Source organism: Martes martes, assembly GCF_963455335.1.
Source record: "Martes martes genome assembly, chromosome: 18".
Classification (NCBI taxonomy): Eukaryota; Metazoa; Chordata; class Mammalia; order Carnivora; family Mustelidae; genus Martes; species Martes martes.
In genome coordinates this window covers 12,902,552-12,924,235 of record NC_137906.1, presented here as the reverse complement: position 1 = coordinate 12,924,235, position 21,684 = coordinate 12,902,552, and the positions used below count along the sequence as shown (strand labels likewise).

Sequence of the window (21,684 nt, the reverse complement as noted above, 5' to 3'; positions counted from 1 at the left end):
TTACTATCTTTGGATGATCCAAATAAAAGAGTAAAAATGTGCGTTTGATTTGCTCTCCTTTTTCTCCATAGTTGTTTTCACATGGCTTCTGCTTGTCAAAAATGATTTTGAAGTTGTCATTTACTACGAGAGACACTTCCTTTGGGTTTGGGATTTTAGTTTCTTGACATGAGACATTGAATCAGATGTGAGGGGCAGGAGTTAATTTGTACTGATATTAGCTCAGAGCTGTTGTGCAGTTCTTGCCACTCTGGGGGGGAGTAGACATTATTACCCCCCTTTTATAGATGTGCGGACTGAGACCCACAGGGACAACAAAACTCGATTGCACAGGTGTGTGTGTGTGTCCTTTGCCATAAGTGCTCAGACTCATCCTGCTCATCAGCACTGTCTCCGTAGCCTGAATGTCTTCCTTCCATTTTTACATTTATTATTAGTGTTGGTTGCTGTGACCACTACTTTTTGTAGATACTGTGATATATGGGGCACCTGGATGGTTCAGTCGGTTCAGTGTCTGACTCTTGATTTCCGCTCGGCTCAGAATCTTGAAGTCCTAAAATTGAGCCCCGTATAGGGCTCCATGCTCAGCAGGGAATCTGCTTCTCCCTTTCCCTCTGCCCCTGCCCCTGCTCTTGCTCTCTCGCAAATAAATAAATAAATATTTGAAGGCACTGTGATTATTACTTACATAATAATGCCTGGAGCTCCTGGGTGGCTCAGATGGTTAAGCGTCTGCCTTCATCTCAGGTCCTGGGATCCGGCTCCATGTTGGGCTCCCAGCTCAGCGGGGAGTCTGCTTCTCCCTCTCCCTCAGCCTCTCCCTGAGCTTGTGCTCTCTCTGCCTCTCTCTCTCTCTCTCTCAAATAAATAAATAAAATCTTTAAAAAATAATGTCTTATAGTAATAATACTAAATAAATAATCCTAAAATAATACTTTTTGAACACTGTGAAATGTGTGGATAAATGGAATCTTTAGGTTATCCAAACTCTCAGTATTGGTGCTCATCCCAGTCCCCACTTAACCAGAATTGTGTGCTGCTTGAACTTGTTCTGTGGCTCTGTGCTAGGATATACAGAAAAGTGGTAACAAGTGGAATGTTGGCCTTCATGTCCGTGTAAATACAACTGTGTCGGGGCCAGAGGGTGAACGTGGAGGGTTTGTAAAGCTGAAAGCTGAAATTGAAATGGGTCACTTAGAGCAGGTGGCTTCCTGCTGTGCCCCAGACCTTTGGGGGTGCCTGTCCAGTTTCTGTACCTGTTTTGGGCACATGTAGGTAGAAGTTGAACTTCAGTGGTTTTGAAATAGTAGCATACGTAGTCTTTCATGAATTCGAGTTGGTGTGAAGGAAAGAAAGAGAATTTTTGCCGCCTTCTCTGGTTCCATGTCCTTTGCCTTCCTCTTGATTAAAGTGTGAACGGATAATGCCGCAGTTGAAATACAGGAGGGCAGGTTATGGACAAACTGGAAAATCAAACTCTGTGGAATAAAGGCTCATTATTTTAAAATCACATAACAAATTTAATTAGGTAAACTCTACCAAAGAATGAATTGGCAATGTAGAATATGCTGTGTGGCTCCTAAAAAATGAATACTTAATAAGTTTGAAATCACTAAATCATAGTAATTTCTTGCTTTATGCAGCAGAGTTCTATTAATTACAATCAGAAGTCAACATATTTTAGGGAAGATTGCTAGTTTCAGCTAACTGTATGTGATCTGTTTCTGCTCTTTGCAGGAGTCCCCAACCTTAGCTGCACACTAAAATCACAAGGGAGACTTGGGCAATACTGACGCCGGGGCCTTATTCCCGGACATGCAGATTTAACTGGCCTGGGGGAGAGCCTGGCCAGCAGTGTTTTTTAAAGCTCCCCTGGGGGTTCTCAATGTGCATCCGAGTTAAGAACCACTGTTTATATTATAATCATTCTTTGATTATATTTGGTTATGTCTTTATAGATGGAGCTCTGCAGTTTAGCATTTTGACTTTAGAGCTGTACTCTTCTGAGGCGGGCAGCTCAGATCAACTTACAGGCAATTTAAAGTGCTGACCTTTATCTCTCAAGTTTTTATGTTTAGACGGCAGTTGCTGTAAGGATTACCCTTTTCCTTTGGCAGCATCATAATACTGAGTGCCAGGACCCAAGTTTTTGAAACCTCCCAGTAGACCCTTTTTAAACTGTTCTGAGCCTGCAGGGTATGGCAGGACCTAGCTGTTAATTCAGTACTTTCACCTGATTGACGTGGGGAGGATCACTGGCCACCTAAGGGAGGCCTTCCCATTATTAATTCCTTTCTGCATGTCCTTTGTATGTCTGCCCAGAGGCCTTGGCATTGGGTACGTTGTGAAAGTCATTAAATTAAAGAAATATCTTATACTGGCTGTTCACACTGACACTCAGAAAAACAATCACAGTAATGGCGGGGGCTTTCTCCTTTGAACGAATACACCCTGAGGGCTTTTGGTGTATTTCTTGATAGAATTTGCAGTGGGCCTTCTGTGCACTGATGGGTGGAAAAGCGCTGATGGTCATGTTGGGGTCACCGCTGTTGGAATTGTCCCAAATCTTGTAACTCACTTGGGTGTGTGTGTGCAAGTGTGTGTGTGCATGTGCCTGTACACATGGACGTACTAGGGTGTGTGTGTGTATGCCTATGTGTACACACATGACATGCTAGGATGCACATATGCCAGTTTTTATTGGATTTCAAACATGAGGCTTATTTTTAAAATGCTTGCAAAATTTGTCCAAAGAGAGGAAAACATTTAAATTGGTGATTCTCAAATTTTTGTAGGTATATCAGGATCAGATATAGTCAGCCTCAGATAGGGTCTAACGTTTGAGAGGCAAAGATTTAAACAAATTTCCCCCAAAAGCTACTTTTGTTAGATACCCTGATACAGATTACAAACAAGGCTATTGATGGTTCCATACAAAAACAAATGAATATATTTTTAACATTTGTGGAAATCATAGTTTTGAAGCTCGGAACGCCTGTGTATCACTATCTGCTCTATTTTTGGAAGTAATGGAGGAAGTATTTCAACCTGATTACTGCCTGTGGAGTGAGGAATTTCTTAGTATTTGACTGACCGCCTGCTGGCACTTTATTTCCTTAGAGCTCCTCAAGTCATTATAAGAATCACCCAACAGTTTGAAATGAAAATGATGTCTTACTATAAAATGTCAGCTATCTATGGTAAAAAGATTACACGCCATTTAAAAATATAATTGCCATTCCCCTCTCCCCCTTACATCTAAACATTTCAGAAGAACAGAATCCTTGCAGAATGAGAAGGAGCACTCGGGGTTCAAGCCTTGCAGATTTGAGAAACTGCATCTATTTTAAGTCTTTTAATAGTCCAGATAATTATAACTCCACCTACTATCCTTTTCTTTCGTCTACCTCCTGGTCATTTTAATGATGCAGTTTGTGTATTGCTGCTGTTGAATTCAGCCTGGTGAAGGTTACTTATTTATTTTTCCCTGAGCTGGGTTTTATCCTCTGTTTACTTATCTTGGTGTTCCCTTTCGTTCCTGAACTGCCACCAGACGTTCCTTCACATGGCCATTGTGTAATGCACAGTGGGCAGAAGGAGCTTGGGGACTCCTGCTGTGGGAGTCCTCTGGGTAAATGTCACCTCTTTAGACAAAGAGGAACTTGGCCGAATCACGCATCCAGAAAAAGCTTAGATTGCCACATCTTACATGTTTTATCTGACAGTTTGAAAATCTCTGTTTGCTGTATGGTTTTGAAGAGCTAAACTGATTTGGTGTAGGGTTTTTAATGCATTGCTTGTTAATATTCTTGGGGTGAAGGTGGAAAGGAGCCAGTTGGGGATGAGTAATCTGGAGTCCATGCCCTCCTGCCCCACTTTGTCCACAGGCTTTCTTAGAGCTGGGACATGAATCTAGGAGAAGAGAGCTCCTCTGTGAAAAACGTTGTTGACTCCCATGCAAATTAGTGTTGCTGCTGGAGCTTAATGGGGGTGCAGAAGAGAGCCTGCCTCCATCACTTGTGGGGGAAAGTATTGGAGTTATCATCTGTGACAACAAGCTGGGGTTTAGGTACTGTTTTAAGAAGTCTTACTCATTTTTAGGCTTATTTGTTGACCTTAAGGACATTCTTAGGCAGTAATGCTGCTTCTCTCAGCACTCAGGGTTTCCATCAGGGGCCCTGGCCTTCGCTGATTTCTATGCACGCCTGCTGACCCTGACCTCCCTTTCTAGTTATAGGTATTGGTGTCGGTGTAGACCACTTCCCCGTGGGCTATCTCTTCCCACCTTTCCTCAAATTTTGTTTTAGTTGGAGACCTTGGTGTCTCTAAAGGTACTTTAGCTCCTCTTTGTATAATTCTGCTTATTTGGAATGTGATTACTATGAAGAAAACTTGGGGAGCACCTTTTCATGATGTTTTCCATCCCATTCCCAAATTGCATCGGTTAGCCTTGTCTAAGGACCTGATCCAAAAGAGGGTATCCCTCGCTACTGGGGAGAGCCTTTTAGCTTTCAAGAATGTATGTATAAACTTAAGGCAACTGTCCTTCCTTACTTCTCTTGTCATCTCTCCTGTGCCCCTTCCAGTCTCCCTGCTCTTCCTCCTGCTCATTGGCCGCAGCTGACACCCATACACAGAAGGCCAGCTCTTTTCAAGAGCACGCATGGCACAGTGGGCAAGAGAATAAACTTTGCAGTTAGGTTCCCTGGGCCCAAGTCTGGCTCTGCCACTTCCCAGCTGTGTAACTCTGGGCAAATTCCTTGACCCTCCTGTGCCTCACTTTCCTCATCTGTAAGAGAGTAAAAATAATAGTACTCACCGTGTGTAGCACAAATAGCTATTATTATTTCCTAAGTATACTATTTTAACAGCTATATTGAGATAGAATTTATAGCCATAAAATCCATCTGTTTTAAAGTGTCAACTCTAGATTCTTAATATGTTTAGAGTTGTGCTGACATCTCCAATACTCTAATTTTAGAATATCCCCAAATCATCCTCATACCTACTAGTGGCCCATCCCCACCGAGACTTCCCTTTCTGCCAGGTAACCACCCATCTACTTTGTGTGCAGTTGCCTCTTCTGGATGTTCATATCGATGCAGTCACACAATGCATGGTCGTGACTGGCTGCTTCCATTCCACATGTTTCTAAGGATCAACCATGTTGCAGCATGGATGGGTCATGTATGTATTACTTCCTTTTGATTGTTGGATCATATTTCATCGCATAGATATATACGCCATGTGTTGTTTATCCAGCCGTCACTTGACAGACCTCTGGGCTGCTTCCGGATTTTGGCTCTTAGCCATGGACATTCACGTACAAATTTTTGTGTGGACATAACCCACACATTTCATTTCTCTTGGACATATACCCAGGAGTGGAATTAATGGGTCCTGTGGTAACTCTGTTTTAACATTTTGAAGAACTAGCAGACTGTTTCCACCTTATATTCCCACCAGCAACACATGAGGGTTTCAATTCCCCCATATCTTTGCCAGCACCTGCTAGTGTCTTTTTGATGATAGCCCTTCATGTGGTGGTTTGAGATGGGTTATCTCATGGTAATATTGATTTTTCTAGTGACAGATGATGTTGAACATTTTTCATGTGCTTATTAGCCTAAATATACTATTGACTGTATGAAAACTGGCTTGCTGGTTTAGAGATAATGAGATATAAGAAATATCAGTGTCTGCTTTTATAAAGTTTACAACCATGACAAGAGTGAAGATAGTTTGAGTCAAGCATACTTAAAGAGTCCTATCTGCATCTCATTAACAGTAAGAAAATGTTAGCTCTAGATAAAGCTAAGTCATCATTAGTATCTAGAGCTTAATCATTTTCTAATAGGTTTATGTGTAGAGAGATAATTTTGTTTGGTTTCATCTCTACTTGCTTTTGTGTTTTAATTTTTATAAATTAAATTGGTAACATGGAAAATGGCTTGGTTGCCACACTATAAGTTCCAGTTTGTTCTCAGCAACTCTCAGATGATTGAAATAAAATGTGGCCATTTTTCTCACTTTTTTAAAGTTTTTTTTTTCTTTTTTTCCCCCCTGTCTTACCTGAATTATGTAAGCTATTCAGCTGCTCACTTAACAGTGGTTTTTCTGTAGTATTGGTGGGTTTATGTAATTTTTGCTTGTAGGAAATTATATATATTCATTTTTATACCTCAGTTTACCTTGTTGAATGTTACCTGCATGAAATCTGTGGCTGTGGCACTGATTATCTCTGAGGGCTTTTCTAATAGTGCTTATCTGTGCGTTAGTCACAGGTTAAGAGACGTATTTAGTGCACATTTTCTGGTTTTTGAAAGAGAAACATGAATCATTCCCTCTGATATAAAACTCACCAACACTAATGTTAGTATTTTGTCATGAAATTATGTTTCTATTCATTTTTAGTTTACATTCTGAACCAGAGGGCCAGTGGGCAGAGTGCATGGTCATGGAATTAATTAGGCAAAGAGGTTTGAACTTCATACTACCACTTACTGTTTCCGTGGTCTTAAACAAGGTGTCTAATCTCTTTCTCAGTTTTTTCATTTGTATAATGGGCATAAAAACATGACCTCTATCTGATGCAGTTGTTGCGGGGATACCTGATATTTTGTTTATTAAAACATTTCTTCCCGGGTATACAGTACATGCTCAGTAATTGTTAGATAGTAGCACTAGTAGTCCAAATAGGAATGTTGCTTCCTCCATCTGATTGGGAGATAAGATGCACCCAAAGAGTTAAATGGTACCTGGAGGATTGAAAGCTCAAGAACAGATAGCAAACTAGTTAGCATGATCGTACAGGAGCTTGGGTTTTAAAGTGCCAGTGACCGCCAGAGTGGACAGCAGGTACTGCCTTATAAAGTGGTGTGAGGAAGGTGTGTCTCCATTATGAAGGGTGGATAGATGGATGCCTTAAGGCCTTTTAACTGAGGTAAAGTTTCTACACAGTGAAATTCACAGATGTTAAATGTACAACTCAATGAGTTTTGACAAATGTATACATTCACGCAGCTACCACCTCAGTCTGGATGGAGAACGTTTCTCTCACTCCAGCAGATCCCCTCACGCGTGCCTGTTCCAATCAGTCTCCGTCCCTGTAGGCAACCGTTTTTCTGATTTCTTTCCACATAGATTAATTTTGCCTGCACTCAAATTTCATATAAAGGGAGTCATGTAAACGTGGGTGGTTTTGTCTGGCCTCTTTCACCCAGCATGATGCCTGAAATTCCTCCATGGTGTTGAGTTTACCAGTTTCTTCATTTTTATTGATGTACCTCTCTGTTGTTTTCAGTTTAGGGTATTATAAATAATGCTACTGTGACTCTTCATGTAAATTTATTTGAGTGAATGTGTACTTTCTTCAGGAAATATCTCTTGAAGAATTATCTGGGTCTGGGACTTCTGGGTCATTGGGTAGATGTTTGTTTAATTTTGTAAGAAGTTGCCAAACCTTTCCCCCAAGTGGTTGTGCCATTTGTACAGTCTAACCAGGAACAGAGGAGAGCTTCTGTGGCAACACACATTTGCCTACATTTAGTGTTGTCTGTTTTTTCCCACTGAGCCATGTAGTCAGTAGTGGCAAATGATGTTAAGCACTTCCAATGTGCTTATTAGCTGTTGGCGTATTTTCCTCTGTGAAGTCCACGTTCAGGCCTTTGGCTCCTTTTACTTATGTGTTAACTTCCATGTTAATCTTTGAGTTGTGGGCATTTTTATATAATTTGGATACTAGTTTTTTCAAGATATATGTAACCAGAATATTTTCTTCCACTTTGTGGCTTTCATATTCATTCCTTAACAATACACTTCACAGTGCAATTGTTTTAATTAAACACTTTTTAAGATACTCGTACATCCAGAGGAGTTATTAGAATACAGAGAGATCCCATGTACCTCTGTGCCCTTTACTCAGTTTTCCCCAATGGAAATATCCGGAACAATGATTGCAACCAGGTAACTGACATCCATGCAGTCAGCACAGAGAATCCCTTATGTTGTTGCCCTTCCAATGTTCCCCACCCCCTTACCCCCCACCCCCATTTCTGGCCCTTGCAACCACTAGTCTTTTCTCTGTTTCTGTGATTTTGTCATTTCAGCAATGCTATATAAAAGGAATCCTATTGTATGTGACCTTTGGGATTAGATCTTTTTCACTCAGCAGAATTCTGTGGAGATTCATCTGGGTTGTTGTGTGTATCAGTAGTTTGCTCTTTTGTATTACCTAGTGGTGTACTATGGTTTGGACGTGCTGTAGTGTGTACAGGGACATCTGGGTTCTATCTGGTTTCTGCCTGTTATGACTAAAGTTGCTATTAACATCTTTTTTTATGTAAACGCAGGTCTTCATTTCTTTGGGGTAAATGTCTAAGAGTGCAATTGCTGGGTTTGTACAATAGATACATGTTTAGTTTTATCAGAAATTGCCAAACTGTTTGCTAGAATGATTGTAGTTCTTCATGCATCACCAGCAGTGTATGAGTAATCCAGTTTTGTTTTTGCTTTCACATCATCAACCTTTGGTGTTGTCACTATTATTTTAATTTAGCCATTCTGATAGATATGTGCTGATAACTTTATTAGGGCTTTAATTTGCATTTCTATAATGATTGATGATGTTGAACATTTTTTCATGTATATATTTGTCATCCATAGGTCCTCTTCAGTGAAATATCTGTTTATATCTTTTAGCCACTTTCTATTTAGATTATTTGTTTTGTGTGATTGACTTTTGAGGGTTCTTTATGTATTTTAGATACTAGTCCTTTTTTAGATATGTGGTTTGGACATATTTTCTCCTAATCAGTGCTCGTCTTTTTAATCTCTTCTCAGAGGATTTTAGAGAACAGAAGTTTTAAATTTTGGTAAGATTCAACTTGTTGTTGTTTTTAAAGATTTTTTTTTTTTTTTTATTTCTTTATTTGACAGAGGGAGAGATCACAAGTAGGCAGAGAGGCAGGCAGAGAGAGAGGGGGAAGCAGGCTCTCCCCTGAGCAGAGAGCCCGATGCGGGACTCGATCCCAGGACCCTGGGATCATGACCTGAGCCGAAGGCAGAGGCATTAATCCTCTGAGCCACCCAGGCGCCCCTCAACTTGTTGTTGTTTTTAATGCACTGTACTTTTGGTGTCAGGTCTGAGACTCTTTGCCTAGCTATAGATTTTAACGATTTTCTCTAATATTTTTTCTAACAGTTTTCTGGTTTTAACCCATGATCGATTTGAGCTAATTTTTTTATGAAATAAGAAGGTTAGGTAGAGGTTCTCTATTTTTTTTTTTTTAATCTTCTGGATACATGGTTTCTCTGTCTTTGCTCTTTTTTAATATTTACTTATTTATTTGGGAGAGAGAGAGTACATGATTGGGTGAGGCAGAGGGAGAGGGAGAAAGAATCTCAAGTAGACTCTGTGTTACGTGCAGAGCCAGACACAGGGCTTGATCTCATGACCCTGAGATCACAACCAGAACTGAAACCAGGAGTCAGACACTTAACCAACTGTGCCTCCCAGGCACCCCTATCTTTCTTCTGTTGAATTTGTCCTTCACCTTTGTAAAAGATCAGTTGGCTGTACTTGTGTTGGGCTTTTTCTAGGTTCTCTATTCATTTCTTTGATTTAAAATTCTGTCTCTGCCAATACCATACTCTCTCTCTCTTTCTTTTCTTTCTCTTCCCTCTCTCTTTTCTTGTCCTCCCTTCCTCCCTCCCTTCCTTCCTCCCTTCCTTTGTCATTCTAGCTGGATTGTAGCATGCTACGATTTCTTTAGTTGAAAACTTCACACATAACCACTGGCTGAGGTCAGGCTATATGTAACAATTGATTTCATTTTTAAAGTCACTTAAATTTTTACCAAAATCAAACAGAATTGGAAGGCTGATAAAGGAAAATTAAAAAACAAAACAAACTCAGAAGTCTCCTGCTCCGCTCCTCCCTAAATTATTCTTCGTTGAATTCTAGTTCTTCATTTATAAAATTTTATCCTTTTTCCCCCTTTTTTGGCTTTTTGTTATGAAGAGGAGGACTTGATATCCTTATATGGTCCAACATTCATGCTTTCCCTTCTGTTTTCCAAATATATCAAAATTTTTAGTTAAAGCAGTGTAAAATGTTTAATTTTGTTTAATATTTTGTAATTATATTTCCTTTCTTCAAAATATTTTGCTTTCTGAAATTAATAATTACTTAATTTCTCCTCACTTATTTATTTGTCTATGTCCTTATTACTAATTATTTTCAGACTTCCAACTCCTGAGATTATGATTTTCCCACCCAGCCCAATGTATCCTCTTTTCTTTATTCTTAAAGACTCCTGACCCCGCTGTGCTCTAGGTATTCCATATAGGTGTGCTCCTGGCCCTTCTCATTGCTCCTGTCTCATTTCCTAAATTCCATCTCTTTCTCATCCTTAATATATACTCTAATTTTAGTAGAGTATATCTTTTAGTAGTTTCATGAGAAAGCGTGCATGAGAAATATTTTGAGACCCTGAAAGTGTTAATAGGTATTAATATGAAAATATATAATATGTATCTTTTCATGCTTAATTGATCATTTGAATTCTGGGATGCAAATATTTATTCAAAATTTGAGGCTATGCTCCATTGACTTCTAGCTTTGACCATGTTGTTGGGAAGTCAGATGACATTTATATGTACCATCTTTTAATGTGAACTCGTTATTTGTGATTTGGAGATTGTAGTATCTTTTCTTTATCCTCAGTGCTCTGAAATTTCATAGCAGTATAACCTGATATGGGGATTTTTGAAATTCATTATGCTATACATTCAGTAGGCTTTTTAATTTGGATACTTATGTCTCTCAGTTAAGAGAATATTTTGTGTATCAATATTTTAATAATTTCCTCTTTATTTTACTCTTTTCTTTTTCTGGAATTCTGTCACACAGTGGTTAGAATTTCTGGATGGATTGATACTCAAATTTCTTATCTCCTATTAGTACCATATTGTCTTGATTACTATAGCTATATAATAAATCTTGAAATCAGGAAGATTGATACATCTCATTTTCTTCTTTACTTTCTTTTTTAAGATTTATTAAAATTCATTGAAAGAGACAGAGCACAAGCAGGGGGAGAGGCAGAGGCAGAGAGGGGAGAAGCTGACTTTCCACTGAGCTAGGAGCCAGATGTGGGGCCCAAGTGCAGGACCTGGAGATCATGATCTGACCCGAAGGCAGATGCTTAACCATCTCAGACACTCAGGAACTCCTCTGTTCATTTTCAAAATTGTTTTAAATATTCTCGTTGCTTTGCCTTTGTATTAATTTTAGAATAATCTTGTGTGTATCTACAAAGAATGTTGCTGGTGTATTTACAAAAATTCCATTAACCCTGCATATCTGTTTGCATAGAATTGACATCTTCACTATGTTGAGTCTTCAAATCTATGGGCATGGTATATCTTTAAATATTTTTTTAGGTCTTCTTTGATTTCTGTGATCAGCATTTTATAATGTTCAGAATAAAGATCATGATAAGTTTTTTAAAGTTTATACCTAAGCATTTCATTTTATTTGGAGTAATTGTAAATGGTACTGTTGTTTAATTTTGGTTTCTACTTAGTCACTGGTAGTTTATAGAAATGTAATTGATTTGTGTGTTGATCTTGTATCCTGCAGTTCTTGTGGAATTCACTTATTAATTCTAGAAGGGATATGTGTATCTGTGTGTGTGTGTGTGTGTGTGCACGCACGTGTGTGCACGCATGCCTGTAGCTTCTTTGGGATTTTCTACAGACATAATCATGTCATCTATAAATAGGGACAATTTCATTTTTCCCTTCTAATATGTATATCTTTTATTTATTTTCTTCCTTGTTTCAGTGGCTAGACCTTGACTAGGATTGATGAGAGCAGACATTCTTGACTGGTTATCAAGTTTAGGGGAAATGTATTCAGTCTTTTAACTGTTCAGTAAGATGTTATTAGATGTAGGTTTTTGGTAGATTTTCTTTATAAAGAAAGTGCTCTCTATTCCCAATTTGATGAGAGTGTTTTTTTTTCTTAACTTTATGAATGGGTGTTGGATTTTGTTGAATGTTTTTTCTGCTGCAGTTTATAGATCACAGATTTTTTTAAACTCATTGATATGGTAAATTATGCTGATTGATTTTTCAAATTTTGAACCAGCCTTGCATACCTGGAATACATTCCACTCAATCTTGGCATATAATTCTTTTAATACATTACTGTATTTGACTTGCTAATATTTTGTTGAAGATTTTTGTGTCTAAGATCAGTAGAGTTATTGGTATATAATTGACTTTTTTGTATTGTCTTTGCCAAGATTTGATATCAGGGAAAAACTAGGCTCAAAAATGAGTTGGGAAACATTTCTTTCTCTTCTGGTTTTTGGGCAAGAATATGTAAAGTCGATGTTAATTCTTTAAATGTTTGATAGAATTCTTTAGTGAAACCATCTGGGTCTGGAGATTTTTCTCAGAAGCTTTTTAATTACAAATTCACTTTCCTTAATTGGTTACAGTACTCTTTGGGCTGTAGATTTCATTTTGGCTGAATTTTTGTAGTTTATAGTTTCTCAGGAATTAGTTCACATCTTCTAAGTCTCAAATTAATGAGTTTAAAGCTACTCATTGTATTCTTAGTGACCGCAAGATCTGTAGTGATATCCCCTATTTCATTGCTCTTATTGATGGTTTATTTCTTCACTATTTCTTTCAATCTTTTTAGAGCTTTACACTTCTTTTTCCTTGAAAAAGCAGGCTTTTGATCCATTAATTTTCTGTTTTACTTCTCTCGTCCTATCTTTTTTTTTTTTTTTTTAAGAGAGACCATGAGTGGGGTTGGTGAGAGGGAGAAAGAGAATCTTAAGCAGGCTCAATGCTCAGCATGAAGCCTGATGCAGGGCTCAGTTCCAACACCCTGAGCTCATGACATGAGCTGAAGTCAAGAGTGGGATGCTTAACCTATTGAGCCACCCAGGCACCCCTAAAAACTGAGCTCTTAAGTAAAATTAGAATTTTGGAAATTTTATATATGCCACCCTGAGCTGGACAATTCCCATTATTTAGGGATTTTTTGATGAGATATGGAGCTATATTAACATGGTATTTTCTATATTGCATAACAAAGTATGTCAACATTTTGAAGAGCTACATAAGTTAGCAAACCAACAAAGTCATGCAAACATAAGAAATCCACTCAAAGTGTGAGATAGGCCAAAAGTTTTTAATGTAGGAAGGCACCAGAATTTCACTGTTAGAGGTACAGATCCCACATGGCAACTAATCTTTATGAAACTTGCTACTCCTTCAGTTTTAGTGCAGTATCAAGAATATTCACAGTTATCTGAAAAGGCTATTAAAATACTTCTCCCTTTTCCAGCTACATGTTTGTGAGAGGTGGGACTTTTTTCATGTCCTTCAGCAGAAACAGCATACTTGCAAGAGATTAAATGCAAAAGCATGTATGAGAATCTAGTCATCTTTTATTAAGCCAAACATTAAATAAATTTGGGGAAAAAAAGTGCCATTCTTTTCAATAATTTTTTTTAATTTGAGAAAATTATTTTTTCAAAGCTTGTTATAGTATGATAACTTTGTTACTCTTTTTAATTAATTAATAAATATTTCCAAAGTTCTTAGTTTTACATTCTTATATATAATAGAAAGATATAACTCACATAAACAAGAATTTGGGGTGTAAAGGGGTCTTGAGACCAGAAAGTCTGCTTACTGTTGCTGTAAAGGAGGTTGGTTTTATGATTTTGTTGATTGGGAAACCCAAGCATAGGAAGCAGGGTTACCAAGTTCAGGAGCTAGAAGTGGTTAGCGCCGAGATCTGTACCTGGGCGGTCTGGCTCCAGGGTCCTTGCAGTAGTTGCCACCATACACCAGTACTTCTCAGTGGGGAGACTTTACGGTTTGTAACTTGGCCAAGATCAATAGGCCATATCTGATGGAGCATTGATATCCATAAGAAGTTCCTTCCCCATGTAATTTTCTTGGTCTAAAGTTAAATCTTTACCATTGGGGTACCCTTTGAGTCCCACTTTTGATGTCAATACATACGTGGCATAAATTCACAGTAAGCACCTAAGCAAGGCAAGGTAAATCACCTGTGAATTTCTTTCCATGGACTTTTCTGCCTTTTATTTAATCAGAGTTGGACTTTCAGGATTATTTGAAAGAAATACTGTACCATGTTCAAGAAGAATATTTGTTATCTCTGAAAACTCTTCTTGTATTGTTTGGTCCTACTTTTTTGCTACAAACCATAGAATGACAATTTAGTGCATTTCTACTTTGAAATAAAATATTGGAGAGCTGGAAGCTTATTTCAGTTTGGAGAAGTAGGGGAATTGCTTTTATCCCACTGCCTCTTCTTATTATTAATTTATATGCTGAAATATATTAGCACGGTGCAGGATCAAACCAGTACATAAATACAACCATTTATGTTTCTACCATAAGCTTCACTGTAGATTAATCTCACTGAAAGCTTGAATGGTTTCTTAGGGGGAAATATAGGAAGGGTAGGTTTACCCCATGAGTTCTCTTAAATATGCTGTTAATTCGCATTGATTTCAGAGAAAACAGAGATAATCAGTTTGACTTCCCCCTGACTGAATGTATCATCCAGCTGTTTGCAGCACTGCTTAATGGAAACCTGAGGGCCCCTCCTGCTTTCTGGGTTTTCGTGTGCACAGATCCAGATGCCAAGAGAAGACTGCTGACACTACTCAGAGAAAATCCCACACTTCTTGTCAAACTTTTGAATCCAAAATGGTGACTTTATGGTGAGATCTGGGAATATGTACCTGGAGCTTTGTTCTGCTTTCTCCCCTCTGATTATAGTGCCCTCAAAAAGACAAAGGGATAAGAGCCTCGGGAGAGGGGTGAGGTGTACTTACGTGATGTGCTCATGTTCCCCCAAGTCAGCCCCTGATTGAGCTTAGCAGTCACTGCCACTCCACACCAGGCCATCCCTCTCCCTCAGAGGCTGCCCCAGGGAGGCCAGGATGCTCCTAAGCCCTGCTCACCTTTCATGGGCCAGACATACACACGTAAACGCACGTGCGCGCGCGCACACACACACACACACACATACACTCACACAGGCTTGCACAAGCCCACTTCTTAATTGGGGTGGAGGTGTGCCGTAATCTAAAAAAATTCTCATTTGTCATCAAGGATGGAATGGTTCTTTAACAAGCCTTCAGATGCCTTTGAAAGCCGTGGTGCAGCATAGGCAGTGCTGAGATGGACCCAGGCCCTCACATTTCTGTGAGCTCTCAGAGCCTCGGCCCCTGGGAAGCCTGAATCTAGCTGCCCCGGGCTCTTTGGGCACTGATGCCCCCTCAGCTCCTTCCCTGGCTGACTTGTAGACACTTCGGCGATGGGGGTTTTGGGCCATGCCATTGAGGGTCCCACAGGCAGCAGCTTCCTGCCTCTGTCCTCTTGCTTCTTGGTATTGCTCTCGGCTGGGTAACCAGCATCACACTCACTGGACTGTGGCTCCTCGGGGCAGGGACCAGCTGTCTGAGACTCTCAGGAAACGCTTGAGCCAGGGACCATGGGACATTAGCAACCATGTGCTCCAGGCCATGCCTCTCCTGGGCTGGGCCCTGTGGGTGTGAGGAGGGCATGAAGGGTCTTCTGGCTCTCGGAGGGCAGAGTGGCGACTGGCCTTGCCGTGAAACTTGCAGTCCCCCACTAAGACACGCTCGAGAGTATACATGTGGGAAACCCACTATGTTTTGTAGTCCTCACTTCAGTTTTTTAAAATTATGTTTAAAATGTATGTATTTGTTTAATTGCAGCTACCTTCTGTGCTGAGATTTCTGATACTCATTTATTTTATAAAGCAGAGGTGGAAGTATGTAAAGTGACATATAGAGAGGTTGGCTGATTTTTTTTTTTTTAGACCCACAGAATATGATGGGTCTATCACTAGAAAATATTTATAAATATTTCTGATAAGCTAGGAGAATGAAGCCTGAGAACTCACTTTGGTGATAGAGCTGCCTCCTCCTTCATTTCACCTGTAAACAGCAAGGGCTTCTGTAGGTGGTCCCAGAAAGCACAGTTTGCATCAGCTTGTCCTAAAGCATATGGAGGACTCGGTCCAGAGAGAATTATCTTCTGGGATCATCTCACGTCATTGAAGGGTCACCTTTCCATACTTGCATATTTAACTGTAGTAGAACATACCTGATCATATTTACATTTTTACCTCAGAAATACACTTGAAATGCACAACTATTGCCTTTAAAAAGATGAATATTACTATTATGAGAAAGCACAACACACTGTGAGATTGAAGCCCCGGCTTCAGTAGGTGTGCCTAATGACCTGCCAGCAGCAGGGATTTGAAGGACTATATTTACCAGAAAAGGATCTTCTACCTGTATTTTTCAGAAAAGGTGTTCACAAATGATGCATTATGCCCTGTGCTTTTGTTTCTCACTGGGATTTGAAAAATAAAACTTTCTGGTAGCTGTGAATTCATAAGCTTGGGGCATGAAAATGTTTGAATTTGATATAAAAGAAGTTTTGAAAGGAAGATTAGTGGTTTAAACCAAAAGATTATTCGCCTTGGGAAATTCAGCTGTCGAAAAAGCCGAGTTCAGTAATAAAAGGTCCTGCTCCAGCTGATTGCTCCATTCACGCTGCGATTCCCAATCCTTCCCGCCGGACCCTTGCCTGATTGACAGCGCTGATTACCAAGGCCTAATAGCACTCATCGTCACTTTACCAGAACCTGTGGGGTTCGTCTGCATTAGACACCCCTCATCTGTGGTGCACTTGGCTCCTCTGCTGTGTGGGTGAAATAATAATTACTCATATTCATTATCACTTTAAGTGGAGGAGAAAGGTGAGGTCCTAGAACCGATCACGATTATGCGGGCCTACCTCTCTCATTGGCAGAGTCACAGATGAGTTGACATTGGACTCTCTTGGCAACCAGCGTTTGATTCCTATTCATTCTGCCATGAGAGAGTTTCTGGTAGCAGACCCATGGTTTTCCATGATGGAGCAGATAATTAAAACCCATGGCAAGCTCAGCCTTCTTCAGGGTAGGAAAACCTGGGGCCACAGGACAGGGTTCTGCTTTACAGCTGCCTATTCCTCGCTTTCCCCCAGAAGTAAATGATCTTTGCTGTGGCAAATGGGTTGTGGTCCCCTTGTAGATGAGCAGAAGATTATCTCCATGTCAGACGGGTAAAGTTAAATCCATTTACATTATATCAAAACCTTGAAAGTCCATTTGGGAACGTGACTTCTACATCATAAAATTATGATGTTATCTCGAGAGAGCATTACATGCATTCCCCTCCTTTGGCTGGCCCTGAAGTCTGTGTTATCCAGACAGATGAGACTCTCTTGTTCATAACTGATTTCTATTCTATTTAAAAGTATTTAGAAATGGAAATTTCAGTGTTTTTCATAGTAATTCATCCCAGGGTCTTACAGTGTTCATTGTTAAGGACAAAGAAGCTGACTTAAGAGGGAGAACTATTAGTCATTATTTGGGAGAACACACATGCGCACACATACACACACACACACATACGTAAGTACACATGCACACAAACCCCTCCACAAGCACCAGGTAGACCACCGACTTTTCCCCAGGTCCAAGTTTGATGATCCTATTTTAGAGGTAACTGAATCATTTTTGTCTTTATGGATCTTTTCAGACTTTTCTCTGTTCCGTTGAAAGTATATAAGGATCACATGCTTTTGTCAGGGTCTCTGCAGACCTGAATACCAATTCTTCTGTCTCTTTTATTGGTCACCAAAGCTTTTGAGCTCTGTTGCCTTGATGCCCTCTGAATTTCATGATCTGCATGTGTTTCAGTGGTAAATAGTTCTGGGCTCAGAGCAATAACCCTGTTATTCTGCACACTGATCTGTGTCGTGTAATGACTGTCGCCTACACACATAAGATCCCTGAGCATGGACGCATTTGCCTCCCTTCTTCCTACCATAAATATTAGTGTCTGCACTAATCACACTTATGTGATCATTTGGATCACAAGATATTTGCTTGCCAGCTGTATGAAACTATTCTTTAAGAAGATTTCTTTTCCTGCTTGTTCCGAATATGCAGCATAATTTGTACAGAGTATAGACGTGTTTACTAAACTATGAATTCTAGGAAAAATTGAATTATGGTATCATTTACATTTAAAACAGTCATATATTAAATCGATACTCTGTTGATTGTAAAACCAAATTCACATCCTTGAGTGTCTATTTTGAAGCCTTTTTTCTTTTAAAAGATGTATTTTCTATGACTCATTTTTGTAGGACATGGGAGCCATATGAAGTGGTTAAATACGGTACACATGGCAGGGCACTAATGAAGCCCCGAGCTCAGTCAGCCTCAAGGTTTCAAAGCTGTAGTCATCACACTTCAGCCTTATGAGGCCATGAGAGCGGACACTTTGAACTGAAGTATGTAGCAAAGAGGGACCCTGGACAGGCTGTCACTGCTGGTGGGCAGCCTGGGGATCTCCTTGCAGCATAACTCAGAGAGGGTGGTGTGCCGCAGCACCTTGCGACGGGACGAGGATCAACTGCTTTCCTGTCTCTCAGTCACAAATTTCGGTCACATTGCCGGACACTTTGCCACCTCTAGTCCTGCATCACATCTAGCCTGTATCCTCTTATGGGACAGCAACTGTGCCTTATTCTCATTGTATTCCCAGTGCTAATAACAAAATGTGTGTGTGTGTGTGTGTGTGTTGAACAGAAAATCATGCAAGTCAGAGACCTAAGAATCTTTCTTGATACCTCTCTCCCTCAGTCCCATATTCAGTCCATCACTAATTTTCTTTTTTGCTACGTAAACACTGTTTTAAAACTACCCATTTCTCTCCATCTCCACCACTACAACCACTACTGTTACCTTGGCCCAACCCCCCATCACCTTTGAGAGCATTTGCTGGGTCACCACAATGGCCCTAAGTGGTCTATTCCCACCACTCTGGCCCCTCTTAATTCCTTCTCCATAGTGTGGCCAGATGAGCTTTTAACAGCACAGCCCCTTCAAAGGCTGTCTGCTGTCCTTCTGTAATAAAGGCTAATCATCATTATCATCATAATACTGGCATTACTTTGACCAAGGCCAGTGAATAGGGTGGTCATACAATTTATCATTCACACAAGGACACTTTTGAATGTGAAGTGGTGCCATTGAAAATCCTACAGGAATGACATGGAAACAAGGATCTTTGCCTTGCCTGCAACAGCCTGTAAGAAGGACCTAGACCTTGTTCACCCTGCTTCCATTTGCTCTGTCTTCTATGCGCCTATAGATCTGCTTGTTTTTCAGTGTTTTTTACTTCCCAGGGTTACTCACCATGTTTGCTACCATCACAGGGCCTTTTGCACATGATATTACTTGAGTTTTTGAATTCTACTGCTCTTTAACTTCTGTATAACATCCCATTGACTAGGCTAAATCTTTTTTTATAGGCTCTTACCACATTCATGAGTGCAATTTAACATTAGTTACCTGAATGAATAAGTAATAAATGAATGAGTAAGAGATTGGCAATATTCTATTACCCATGTACCAGTAATAGAATGTGGTGATCAGCACAATGGCAAAATAAACTCTGTACAATTGGCCCTTGAACAACATGGGCTTGAACTGTGTAGACCCACTTATACATGGGTTGTTTTTTTTATAGTACAATACTATAAATGTATTTTCCATATGATTTTCTTAACATCTTTTCTCTAGTTTACTATATTATACAGTATATAATACATACAATATACAAAATATGTGTTAATCAACTTTCTTTTATTGATAAGGCTTCTGGTCAACATATGCTATTAGTAGTTAAGTTTTGGGGGAGTCAAAGTTGTATGTGGATTTTTGACTGTGGGGATTGGTGCCCCTAACCCCTGTGTTGTTCAAGGGTCAACTGTATTTAAGTAATACATATTGGGGTGCCTGGGTTCAGTTCGTTGAGCATCTGCTTCTTGATTTCGGCTTTGTTCGTGATGTCAGCGTCATGCGATCGAGCTCCAAGTTGGGCTGCACATTCAGTTTGGAGTCTGCTTGAGTTTCTTTCCCTCTACCCCTTCCCCCACTCACACATGCACATTCTCTCTCTCTCTCTCTCTCCTCTCAAATAAGCAAACCTTAAAAAATTAAATTGTATATGTTAAGTACAAAAAAACCCAGTTATATGTACTACAGTTTAATGTAAAAATACCATCTTAGTTTTAACACTGTTAATATGCTATTTGATGCTTAATTTGTTAAAAATACAGTAATTTAAAAGCCCAGTTTAATAATTCCACAAAATTATCCAAACTTGAAGTTAAAATGCGGGTTCTTGAGATTTCCTTAAGGAGACACCCATGGCATTTAGAGTCATTATGTATACTATTTAGGGATTCCGTAACAGATTATCTGAATTTAAATGGTGATTTCACCACTTACTGACTGGGTGGCCTTGAGCAAGTTAGTTTCCTTGGGTCTCCCTTTACCCATCTGTAAAAGGTATAAAATAGTGACATCTCTCTAATGGGACTTTTGTGAAAATTGAATAAGGTAGTGCATACAAGGCGCTTAGCACAGTTTCCAGCACATAATAAATGCTCAGTGACTACCAACTATAACTGTTATCTGTGTTGTTGTTATTCTTTTTATTTGTTCAGCAAATATTTTATTCAGTATCCACTTTGCCTCTGGCGTTGTTCTAGGTGCTGGGATTCAGAAGTAGTCAAGAAGAGGGCATGGAGTGTGTTGGGATAACCCATAATTTTGAGATCTTGTAGGTGTCGTGACTGAAACAGATGTCATGGTTTGTTGGGGCATGTTGGTGGGGAGAGGTTTTGTCAGCTGGAAGGATGAGAACGAGTCAGCTCATACAGAACAAGAGGTGTGTGGGGGTGGGAAGGAACACACAGGAAGGCCCCACATAGGAAGAGGCTCAACCTGGTTTTAGAGTTAAAGAGTGTTCATGTGTGAGTAGAGAGGGTCTGGGGCCTGAGGGAGGCAGGTGTGTCAGGGGATTGTATTCGTAAAGTAAGAAGCTAGAATTCTGTTTATTTTAGTGTTGAAGAAAGAGAAACCCCATGTCCTAATCAGGGTCATGTAGAAAATTAGTGATGGGCCCAGAACTAGAAGCTAAGTGTCCTATGTTCATATTTATGTATTTTTAACTATTGAAGTGTACATAGAGAAATTGCACAAATCTTACACAGAAGAATATTCCATGAATTTTCATAAAGTTAAGTGCCCCGTGTAATCACATTGAGAAGTAGGTCCTGGCCTGCTTGCTGTAAGCCATGCTGCTACACCCCTACACCATCCCTATCCCCCAGAGGTGACATTTCTCCTGACCTCTAAGAGCACAGTTTAGTTTTGCCTGGTTTTGAACTTTTCTGAACCTTGGGAGGGAAGCATATGCTGTAACTTCTTTTTGTCTGGCTTCTTTCATTCCATATGTGTCTGAGATTCAGTGGTGGATGGGGGGGTGTGTGTGGCAATAGTTGTTGCATTCCCATTGCTGTGTAGGATTTTAGTATATCAATACACACAGGTTTCCAGTTTTACAGCCTGGCGAAATGCCCTAAAGAGACAAGGGGTATGTGTGAGCAGGAGAAAGAGAGAGATGGAAGCTGGATGGCGATTCCTGTCATTTATGTATGCATGTTAATCTTGCTTAT

The 21,684-nt window shown here is 39.8% G+C and overlaps 1 protein-coding gene across 2 annotated transcripts in view; it reads left to right on the top strand.

The window, feature by feature from the left end:
• Window positions 1-21,684, top strand: part of SDK1 (sidekick cell adhesion molecule 1) — an 865,094-nt gene that overhangs the window by 329,988 nt on the left and 513,422 nt on the right. The gene's annotated exons all lie outside the window — the stretch shown is intronic.